Here is a 12,911-nt window from a genome sequence, read left to right on the forward strand (position 1 = left end):
ATTGACATATAAATGTTCTTGAGATAATTTTTTTTTTTTTTGTTTGCTTACCAAACACTAGAAAATAAGTAAGAAACCAACTTGTTTTCCAAGAAAACATTTTTTAGGAGAACAGTTTCCGTGGAAAATATTTTCCTTCATACCAAACAAACCCTTAGATCACAGTCATTAAGTCTCTTTATTTTTAATGTTTGAATCTTAACTATTACGTGTGTAATTCTTTTATGTTCGACGACTGAATGAGTCTAAATGATTAAGATATGTAACAAAGTCCTAATATCAGATGTCTATTCAAAGATGTCTGAAGATGGTAGTTCACCAATTCAGGACATGACAAAGTTTCAGCTTACCGAGGACATAAAAATAGAGATAGGAGCGTGTGGAGGACACAGATTAGAAAGCTATTACGTAGCACTGCATTATCTTCTTGTCCGTTCATGTTGGTAGTCGTAGTATTGCTCTTTCAGTTTCTTGTCTTTCGGTTTCTATTACCATCTATTGTTCCTTGTACCTCGATTATCGTATTGTCTTATTGTAGTCTTTGATCTGTTACTATCTGTTGTTTTTATTATTATTTGTTGTTTCTTGTACTTTCATTATTTTTTTGGGACTGCTTTGGACTATTTTTCCTCGAGCCAAGGATTTAACGAAAACTCTACCTATGCGGTAGGGTAAAGGTTTGCATACACTATACTCTCCCCAAACACCACTTTGTGAGAATACATGAGTATGTTCTTGTCGTTGATAGTTCACCAATTCACTACTACGGCCATGGCCCACCATTATCAACCAGCGTCGTCGTTGCCCAACATTATCAACTACCACCATCCTCGGCCACAACCACCATCATTATCAATCACTACACTAGCCATCCGCGTCGCTAGCCACAATTTATAATCATCACCACCAACCACCATTACCACAACAACCATCAATCACTATGGCCAATCACCATAATCAATCACCACTATATATCGCCAATCATTGCAGCATTCACTATAGCCATCATTCACCACCACCATTAGCTATAATTATTATCCACCATAACCCAGTGTCGTCGCCACCAACTATTACCATCAACCACTGGTGGCAACTACAATCACAACTAGCTACTATACCCAAAACAACATAACTATCCAACACCATCCCCAATCGACACCCACAACCACCACCGCTAGCCATTACCACCACCAACCATCATACAAATTTTTAAAAATATCTTTTTGGTGTATGTTTGATTAGTTTAATATTTTATTAAATTTTATATTTATTATTTTTTAAAAGAAAAATTATACATTCAGATGCTGAAGTCGAACAATCTTAATATTTAGTATTAAGATCGTAATACATGTTAATTTTTCGATGTGTTTTCAGATCCAAGCATCTAAATTTCAATGCACATCTTAATATGCAAGTGTATTCAAATTCAAAAGTTTTAATCTTAATAAAAACAAATGAGGCGTAGGTTCACTTCCCTCTTAACTATTTCTAAAGAGATATCTCTGTTGAAAGTTGCTTTAAGAATGCAACTATTTTTTCTGTTTTCTCCAATTTTTTTCAAGTACAATCCTAGTTAAATTAGGAGTCCTATCTTTGGTAGAAAACTAATTAGTTATTTTAATTTTGGTAGAAGTAGGTTATTTCTTTGTCCTATTTTTAGTTGTAATAGCAACTATTTAAGTTGCTAATTTTATGATCAATAAAAATAAGCTTTACAAGAGAAAATCAACCGGCTCTGCATGTTCTCTTTAAACTCCATCTCTGTTTCTGCGGCCAACCTTTAAATTGAATTCCTGCGTTGTTTCCCTTAACGGTTTTAAACCAACAATTGGTATCAAAGCCTTAATCTTAAGGGACCTGTGAGTGTTTGCATCAATCTGATCCAGTGGATACCATGAACGGAGAAGCAAATTTTTCTTCAATGACACCACCAACTTTCGATGGAGAAAGTTATCAAATCTGGGCAGTTAGAATGCTAATATATCTGCAAGCTTTGGATCTTTACGAAGCTGTTGAAGCTGAATATGAGAGAGCTCCCTTGCCGGACAATCCCACGATGGCGCAGATTAAAACTCACAAGGAGAGGAAAACCAGAAAATCAAAGGTATTGGCATGCTTATTTACTGCAGTTTCATCTAATATCTTCACTCGTATCATGTCTCTGGAATCAGCGAAATAGGTATGGGATTATCTCAAGACTGAGTATGAAGGAGATGAAAAGATTCGAGGGATGCAAGTGTTGAATCTGATACGTGAGTTTGAGCTGCAAAGGATGAAAGAAAGCGAAACCATAAAGGAGTACTCTGATAGACTCCTTAATTTAGCAAATCGCATCAGATTGTTGGGTTCCGCTTTCAATGATTCAAGGATCGTTGAGAAAATCCTAGTAACGGCACCTGAAAGATTTGAAGCTACCATAACAACCTTAGAAAATACTAAGGACTTGTCCAAGATAACACTTGCAGAGCTCTTAAGTGCTTTTCAAGCGAAAGAGCAACGGCGTGTTATGAGAGAAAGAGGAGTTGTCGAAGGTGCCTTACCAGCCAAGCATCACGATGATAGACGTTCTAAGAAGAAGGAGAATAATAAGCACCAACCAATTGATGGAGAAGGTGCAGTGCATAGCAACAAAAACAAAACAGGTGGTTTCAAAAGAAACTACCCTCCTTGTAAGCATTGTGGCAAGCTTGGACATGCACCTTTTAAGTGTTGGGAAAGGCCTGATGCCAAGTGCACTAAGTGCAATCAGCTTAGGCATGAAGAGATAATCTGCAAGAACAAAACTCAGCAACAAGATGCAGAGGCTCGAGTTGTTGATGAACAGGAAGAAGATCAACTCTTGGTCGCACCATATTTAACAAGCAATGTCTCAAGCGATTCGTGGCTGATCGATAGCGGATGCACAAATCATATGACTTGCGATAAAGATCTTTTTAAAAATTTGAGCCTTACTAAAGTTACAAAAGTTAAACTCGGCCATAGTGGTTATATTCCAGCAAAAGGAATGGGAACCATTACAATTGAAACACAATCGGGCACTAAAACAATTCATGTTCTTTATGTACCCAGTTTGGACCAAAACTTGTTAAGTGTTGGTCAGTTATTAGAAAATGGTTTCAAATTGTATTTCGAAGATAAACATTGCTTGATCAATGAATCATCTGGACAAGACCTATTTAAAGTCAAAATGAGCGGCAGAAGTTTCTCATTAAATCCATTGGAAGAAGAACGTGGATTTCACGAGTTGTGTGTGGAGCCACCTCTGCTAAAAGAAGACATTCCACCTGATGATGAAGGCTGGCTTTGTCCTGGTTGTGATTGCAAAGTTGACTGCATTGACTTGCTTAATGATCTTCAAGGAACAAACCTTTCCGTCACTGACAGCAGGGAGAGTATATCCCAAGGAAGCTGCTGCTACTGCATCTGAAGAGCTGGCAGAAACCCCTCCTAAAGATGATGGGATCTTGGGGCTTTACTCTGAAGACTCAGAAGATGATGACTTTAATCTTGATGATCCAGATAAGGATGAGTCTGAGTCTGTTAAAACAGAAAGTTCAAGTTCTGATCTTACGTCCGACTCTGAGGATTTTAGTTTGATAGTTGATACTGAATTCAACCGGAGACTTGATGAGTGGGTTAAACTTGAACAGCTTGATCTTAATTCGGTAGAGACTGTTGTGGATGAGAAGGTCGACAATAAGGTGACAAGTTTGAAAATGACATGCCACCAGAAAGGTAAAATTGATGAGATTCGTGTCGAAGGCCATGAGGAGCTTGATGCAGCCAGTTTACGAGAGCACGAAGAGTTCACAAAAGTCAAGAACATTGCTACAATAGAATTTGGAAGATATGAGATTGAAACGTGGTACTTATCGCCATTTCCTCCAGAATACACTGACTGCTCGAAACTGTTCTTTTGCTAGTTTTGTCTCAATTTTATGAAACACAAAGAGCAGCTTCAGAGGCACATAAGGAAATGTGATCTTAAGCATCCTCCAGGTGATGAGATCTATAAAAGTGGTACACTGTCAATGGTTGAGGTTGATGGCAAAAAAAAACAAGGTTTATGGGTAAAATCTATGCTACTGGGCCAAATTGTTTCTTGATCATAAGACTCTGTATTATGATGTTAACCTGTTCCTCTTTTATGTGCTTCGTGAATGTGACGACCGAGGTTGCCATATGGTTGGTTACTTTTCAAAGGAAAAGCATTCAGAAGAGTCTTATAACTTAGATTGCATTCTGACACTTCCACCTTATCAGAGGAAAGGGTATGGGAAATTCCTAATTGCATTCTCATATGAATGTTCAAAGAAAGAAGGTAAAGTGGGCACACCAGCAAGACCACTTTCCGACTTAGGAATGTTGAGCTATAGGGGTTACTGGACGCATGTGCTTCTGGATATATTAAAAAAGCTCAAGGGCAATATATCTATCAAGGAACTAAGTGACATGATAGCCATCAAGGCAGAAGATATTTTGTCCACCCTTCAGGGCTTAGAGTTAATCCAATATCGAAAGGGGCAACAAGTCATCTGCGCAGACCCGAAAGTTTTGGATTGTCATCTCAAAGCTGCTGGGCGGGGTAGCCTTGAAGTTGATGTCAGCAAATCCGAGCTTCTCAGACAGAAAATTGGTGTTTGCATTTCATAAAGCAAGGAGGAGTGTTGAAAGTTGCTTTAAGAATGCAACTATTCTTTCTGTTTTCTCCAGCAATTTTTTTTAAGTACAATCCTAGTTAAATTAGGAGTCCTATCTTTGGTAGGAAACTAATTAGTTATTTTAATTTTGGTAGAAGTAGGTTATTTCTTTGTCCTATTTTTAGTTGTAATAGCAACTATTTAAGTTGCTAATTTTATGATCAATAAAAATAACCTTTACAAGAGAAAATCAACCGACTCTGCATATTCTCTTTAAACTTCATCTCTATTTCTGCGGCCAGCCTTTAAATTGAATTCCTGTGTTGTTTCCCTTTAACGGCTTTAAACCAACAATCTCAAGCCAAATTAAAGGCATTCCTCCTGTTAGATACTTAATGTACATAAACTTATACTTAGCGCCCCGCATAAGAAAATATGTATTATGTAAAGTATGGATATAAATAAGACTAAGGGTGTGTTTGGTATGATGGAAAATGTTTTCTGGAAAATGTTTTTCAATTTTCCCTTGTTTGGTTGTAATGAAATGTTGGAAAAATATTTATCAAAACAACTCATTTTCCTCCATTTGATGGAAAATGACTTCCCTCATGGGTCAAGGGAAGTCATTTTCCAGAAAATGGCAAATGAGACTTATGACCCCACCCCCATCCCTTTTCCCCATCCCAACAACACTCATATTCACGTGACTCAAAAAATTTACATTTCTCAAAAATTTACATTACTCAGAAATATTTTTCACTGTGCTTTGCTTCAATTTTTCACTGCTTGAAATAAAAAAAAAAGTAAAACCCAAATTTTTTCCATTACCAATGTTCGTTGAATGTATTGTTATTTTCATATTCATAGAGAAAAACTTACCTATGTTACTTTTGCTAATTGCATATTTCATCTTGTCATCGATGTAACTTATTTCACGAAGTTGAATAAGCTTGTCGTTCCGTTATATTTCTATTGATTGTAGTATCTTGAGATTGTCCTGACAAAATGTTGAAAAGTGTGTCCTATATTTGCTAATTAATAGCTGCTTAAATTTAGTGATTGTAGTATTTTAGAATTCGACATTGATATTATTTGTTATAGTTAAATTATTTCTTACAAATTGTTGACTTGTTAGAGGCACTGATATACTAGTTAACAGTTAGTAGTATTTTCTAAAAAATATTTTTTCACTCACCAATCAAACACTAAAAACTATTTTTCTAAAAAATATTCTCTACTCACCAACCAAACACCATAAAATATTTTCCGAAAAATATTTTTCACTCACCAACCAAACATGAGAAAATAAGTAAAAAACCAGCTCATTTTCCAAGAAAACATTTTCCAAGAAAACATTTTCCATGGAAAATATTTTCCATCATACCAAACACACCCAAGTGTCAGACATATGTCTTTGGAATCTTAGGCCTCATTTGTTTGCACTTACTGAAGATCTGAATCTGAATGGTTCAGACTTCAAACCATTAAGTGTATTTATTTTTATTAAGATTTTAGCTCTTAATCGGTCTGAATAGGTTTTAATCATTCAGATCTAAAACCAAGGCTTAATAGGTGTGAAGAGATATTCTGGTGTTAGATAATATTCACCACTCTATTCATAATCAGCAGTCACCACCACTAACCATCTCCGCCACCGCTACCATTGTCAACCAACAACAACCACCTCCACCATCACAGCCACCATCGATAACAAATATCGCTACCAACCACTATTGTCAACCGCTACCATACTTACTACCTCTATTATTCTATTTTTTCACCGCCACCACCGCCGTCGAAAGCACCACCATCATCAATCAGTACCGGTCAATCCCTACTACTAACTCATCTATCACAACTAGCACCACCACTAACTACCACTAATACATCACAACTAGCACCACCACTAATACATCACAACCTCCACACATTCTTCGGTCGCCACCACCATTGTCTCTAGTAACGCCACCTCTACCACCACTTCAACCACTACTATCGCTAAAATTTATCTCTACTAACAGTCATCTCCACCATCCCAACAAACAACATCTCCAACTAGCACCAACACATCATCAACCATCATGCATTCATGTTTCAGCCAACACAATCAACACCTCAAACTACTAACATCAAGCAACATCACATCACAACCACCACCACCACCATCAATTGCTGCCATCATAACAGTCACTACAATACCAACCATCACAACTATCACCACTAACATTATTTATCATTAACATTAATCATCGTCACCACAACCACCATTATAAACCATCTTTACTATCACTAACAAACATAAATATTTTTTCTCAATCAAATAATAATTTTGTTGTATTAATTACATGCTTTTATAATATATACTCCCTCCATCCCATTTTATGTGTCGTCACTTCCTTTTTGATCCGTACCAAAAAGAATGTCATCTTTCCTTATTTGGTAATTATTTAATAAAATCATTCCCATTTTATCCTTAGTGGGTCCCACTTGTTAAAAAAAGTCAACAAAAAAGTAAACATTAAAATATCTTTAACAGGGGTAATTTTGTAAACTTTACAAAGTCATTACTTATTTCTTAAACTCCGTGCCCGATCAAATGACGACATAAAATGAGATGGAGGTAGTAATTAATTTTTTATTTGAATTGTATTTTTTATTTTATTATATATACAAATAAAACTTTTTTGCACATTCAGATGTTGAAAAACAAACAGTCTTAATCATTCAGATCTAGAGATAAATCTTAATCATTCAGATGTGCATTCAGATTCAAACATTTAAATCTCAGAAAAAACAAATTCAGCCCTATTAATTATCTTTTCCCGTGTATTTATGTCTCGAATGGTATCAAAACATTAGGGAGAAACATCTGGGATAGAAATGGGAGAATTCTCAATTTTTTTGTGTCATCCTCTTTCAATGAGAGCTCTGCGAAAATCAAGACCACCATGAGGTACGGACCCTTTGGCAACCAACCCAATAAATCAATTGACAACCAAGGGACCACGCATTTGTAACAGCCAGGTCTCCTGCAATGCGTTAGTCCAAAAACCGAGCAACAAGGAAAATTACTGCAACATTCGACCCTTATCTTAGGTACACGGACTCGTCGACCCTATCTATATTTATGTTTATATGATGGCACAAGAACACACTCATGCTCCAGCAATAAAGAAACTTTTGAATTGTGAGGTACCACATGAGCTCAATATGCACGAGAGTTATTTTGTGAAATAACTTAAATTTTAAAGCCTATGATTTCAACCTGACCCATCCTATTTCCAGCAATTTCCGACCACCTGATTTCATATCCTGCACATACAAGACCACTAGATTTTCCACATTTTGTTACCAAGTCGAAGTGTTTGAAAGTATTTACTACTCCCTCTATCCCAATGACAATTTACATGACTGACTTTCCTTTTTAGTCAGTCCCCAAAACAACGATACATTTCTAACTTTAGTAACATTTTAGCTTTAAAATGTCCATTTTACCCTTAATTAAATAATTTACAGCCACACAAATATCTGTGACTTATTTTAGACCACAAGTTTAAAAAGTCTTTTTCTCCCTTAAACTCCATATCGAGTCAAACTACCTCACATAAATTGGGACGGTGGGAGTAACTGTTTGTTTAGAACTCTCTTCAATCCGATCTGATTTAATGCTTTCGGTCCGGTCCAAATAATATGGGAGATAGAAATACAAGTCCTAGTGTCGGTGTCCAAGATTACTTAACCCAAAGGATTATTGAGGTTAATGAGAAAGAAGGTCAATGCTCAATTATGTATTGAGAAAGAAGGTTGTGCTCAATTATGTATATTTTGTATCCAACTGTATAAAGGCGGGCGCAGATTTATGAATAGGAGACGTTGTACTAGTATCTTCAGGCCCTAAATTATCAATAGGCTCTCCGAGCACATTAAATATTCGTCCCAGAGTCGCTCCCCCGACCGGAACACTTATAGGAGCTCTTGTGTCAATCACTTCCATTCCTCTCGTTAAACCGTCTGTAGCACTCATAGCTACAGCTCTAACTCGATTATTTCCTAATCATTGTTGTACCTCACAAGCCACATTAATTGGTTGACCAACATTATTTCGACCTTGAACTACAAATTGATTCCAAATAGATGTCATTATTTTATCCACTCCAGACACGTAATTTAGTTTGGGAAAAGGCTAGACCTTTATACCTTGTCACTTTACATGAATGCCAACAACTATTCTAATGGGCTATGTGTATCTCATAAAACACACTAGTACTCTAAGCAAGTCTGTCAACATACGTTTAGCATGACAGAAATGTATGGACTAAGTGAGTTAAACTACCATATCTTCCCTTCTAATTCATAGAAATCATGAATATCTCCCCTCGCAGCCCTTACGTTTAAAGAATTATAGCACTTAATTTCCTTTATATTACGTTCTAGTTAATGGCATTATCAATCTAATCCATCAAATCGACATTACCCCAAAAAAATGATTACAATAAACAAGCATACTTTCATTTGTAATTGACTTGACTTATCTTTTTCTAAAATGTGATCTATAAGGGTAAATAAGCACAAGAAACTTCTATGATTTTGAGAACTATATATGGGTAGGAAAATTAGTTTGATTCAAACATCACATTAAAGGTAAAAGTATGAACACGTCCATGTATTGGAGTTTGAATACATACAAAAATACTCTGGAGTTGTGAAAGTTGTATATAATAATATTTTTAGTGGAATGGTTTCAAATGGAAATAGTGTTCTACAAATAGAAACAGAGGAAATATCACATATAATGGTAATTCTCTATAATAACTCAAAACAAGAGAATTAGTGTTGATTGATGAGACTAGGAGCACTTCCCAGTTTTGATGGGCCGCACCAGGGGTCAACTTTTAGCCCGTTTTTATTAATCTTGGTGATGGATGAATTGACGTGACAAATACAAGGTGAGGTGCTACTGTGTATGTTATTTGCAAATGACATAATGTTGATTGATGAGACTCGAGATGAAATTAATGCCTAAGTTGGAGCTTTGGAGACTAACCTTGGAGTCTAAAGGGCTCAGGTTGAGCATGACCAAGACAGAATACTAGGAGTGCAAGTTCAATGACGTTATGTGTGAGGATGGCGTGGAGGTAAGGCTTGATACTCCGGTCATCCAATAGAGAGAAAGTTTAAAGTATTTTAGATCTATTATCCAAGGAAATGGGGAGATTGATGAGGATGTCACCCACCGGATAGGTGAAGGGGGATGAAGTGAAGACTCGCATTCGGAGTCTCGTGTGATAAGAAGGTGCCGCCAACACTTAAAGGCAAGTTCTATAGAGTAGTGGTTAGATCAACTATGGTGTACGGGGCTGAGTGTTAACAAGTCAAGAACTTCCACATTTAGAAGATGAAAGTTGTGAAAATGAGGATGCTATGATGTATGTTTGGACATACTAAGAGAGAGAGAATTTAGGAATGAGGACACTCAACAAAGGTGGGAGTTGCTTCGGTGGAGGATAAAATGTGAGAAACAAAGCAGAGATGGTTCGGGCATGTGAAAAGAAGAGGCACGAATACTCCGGTGCGGAGGTGTGATTGGCTAGGGATGATTTCAGGAAAAGTACAGGTAAGCCGAAGAAATATTGGGAAGAGGTGTAGGCAGAATTTTGCAGCTTAGTCTGCTTACCAAGGACATACCTTAGATAGGAGGTTAAAGAGGTTGAGGACACGAATTAGGACAGTAGGTTAGTAGGTAGTATTGTGTTGTCTTGCTATTCGTCCATACTAGTAGTCATATTGCTTCTGTAGTTTCTAGTCCTTCGATTTCTGTTATTATAGGTTGTTTGTTGCACTTTGATTGTGCTAGTATTTTTCTTTGTTATGCTTTCACTTTAGTTACTTCTTTTTTTCTAATTGTTTTTCCTTAAGCCGAAGATCTACCGAAAACCTCTTTATAGGGGTAAGGCCTGCGTACACTCTATCCTCCCCATACCCTACTTTGTGGGACTGCACTAGGTATGTTGTTGTTGAAGCTGTAACTTGAAAAGATAGCAAGATGTATCTATTGCGAGGTCAAAGCCTGCCTATTTTTCTTCTTTTCCTTTATGAGAATTCTCCTTCTAGAACTAGGATATCACAAAAATGGCAATGTTTTAGTAGGCGTTTGGCCATAATAATTTTCACTTTTTTTCGAAAAATTATTTCACTTTAGTGAAAAAAGGTGAAAATGTTAGTGTTTGGCCATAAGAATTATTTCACTTTAGTGATAGTTGTTTTTGAAAAAGTGAAAAACAAGTAAAATTTGTTCACTTTTTTCCCTCATATTTCTCTCACAATTTCAAAAACAACTCCAATTTATATTCATCGTCAAACACACCAGCAACTCCAACTCCAACTCCGAAAAATTATTATTTTCATGGCCAAACAAGACCTTAGTTTCCATGTATTACAAAATATTATTTTCATGGCCAAACAGGACCTTAGTTTCCATGTATTACAAAATAGTAGAGTTTTCCTATTAAACTACACCCAAATTTCATATTCTCCTTTCTTTACTGGCTTATCACCTTCATTAATCTAATAATCCATCATACTAATTCTCAGCTCTACATATGAACTGTGAATTCCTAGTCTAATAATGTACACCATAGTAATCAAATATGATGTTATGTAAAACTATGTGTTGGATAGATCCAGAGACGAATCTAGGATTTGAAGGTTATGGGTGCCATAATTTTATGTATAAATTATATTTATCACTAGCGATAAAGATTGAATAGAAACTATGGTTTGATAGTTAATTCAATTAGGTCTTTAATTAACAAATAAGTTTGTTTGTAGTTCAGTTTTTCACTCTTGATTTAAATTATGTATAGAATAAAATTCAAAAAAAGAAAACATCCATGCAAGAGCACCCCACTGTTATAAATAAAAAATAAACAAACAAAAAAACTTGCTTAAACAACAGCTTAATTACTACACATTCTTTATTTGACTACATTAATTTTTTTTATTGTTCTTAGATTAGTTTTTTCAAATTAATTATCGAGTTATCTTATAATTATTTTAAAGTTCAATTTTTATAGTATACTCCCTCCATCCCATTTTATGCATCATAGTTTGACCGGGTATGGAGTTTAAGATATGAGGAAAGACATGATGATGTTTACCAAATTGTCCTTTATGAAAAATGTAATATTACTATCTTTAATTAGGTGGGACCTTATAAGTAGGACCAATAAGGGTAAAAGTGGAATTGTGTCTTTAAATAATTACCAAATAAGGAAAGGTGACATTCTTTTTGGAACGGACAAAAAAGGAAATGACGACACATAAAATGGAACGAGGGAATATACGACTAATTCAAAGCATCTCTTATAATAACCTACTCATTCTTTTCAAAAGTCAATAAAAATACAGATCAAATTATACTTCAAATTTCAAAAGTCGAGTAGGTAGCTTGACTTTGGCTAGTGTTTTGGAGATAGGGGAGAAATTAACAACTGTAGAGGCTTGGGAGAGTAAATGGGATATGGATAGTATGTCGGAGACGACTGCCCGTTGTATCAGGGAAACAGCTAGAGAGGTGTAGGGTGTCTCAAGAGGCTGATCTGGCAAGTACCAGGGGAGCTGGTGGTGGAACGAGGAAGTTAAGAGGAAGGTGGAGACTAAGAAAGTGGCTTATGCGAAGTTGATAGAGAGCAAGGATGACAAGGAAAAGCTGCTGAATAGGGAGGAATATAAGTTAGCTAGGAAAGTGGCTAAGCTAGCAGTTACAGTGGCTAAAACAGCAACTTTCAAGAGCTTGCAGGTGTCTTTGGAGCAGAAATATGGGGATAAGAAGTTGTATGGGCTTGCAAAGGCTAGGGAGTTGAGGGCCTGTGACCTTGACCAAGTGAAGTGCATCAAGGGTGAGGATGGCAAAATGTTGGTGGATGACACCCTCATTAGGAGGAGGTGACAATCTTATTTCATAGACTTTTGAATGACGAGGGGGTCGAAGGTTTAGTGCTGGGGGACTTGGAGCACTCATAGAGGTGTCGCAATTACGGTTATTGTAGGCGTATAGAGGTTAAGGAGGTCAAGGGTGCTATTCGAAGGATGTGTAGGAGTAGGGTGATTGGGCCAGACAAGATTCTGATGGATTTTTGGTAAAGCACTAGCGGGGCAAGTATGGAGGGCTGACAAGGTTGTTTAACATCATTTTTAGGACAGCAAAGATGCCAAAAGCTTGGAGATGGAGTATGATGATTCCTTTATATAAGAATAAAGGGGACATTCAGA

The 12,911-nt window shown here is 36.4% G+C and overlaps 1 protein-coding gene across 2 annotated transcripts in view; it reads right to left on the reverse strand.

Annotated features, from left to right (window-relative positions):
* Positions 1 to 12,911, reverse strand: part of LOC107873302 (ubiquitin-like domain-containing protein CIP73) — a 32,283-nt gene that overhangs the window by 9,237 nt on the left and 10,135 nt on the right. The window lies entirely within an intron of this gene.

Source organism: Capsicum annuum, chromosome 6 (assembly GCF_002878395.1).
Source record: "Capsicum annuum cultivar UCD-10X-F1 chromosome 6, UCD10Xv1.1, whole genome shotgun sequence".
Classification (NCBI taxonomy): domain Eukaryota; kingdom Viridiplantae; phylum Streptophyta; class Magnoliopsida; order Solanales; family Solanaceae; genus Capsicum; species Capsicum annuum.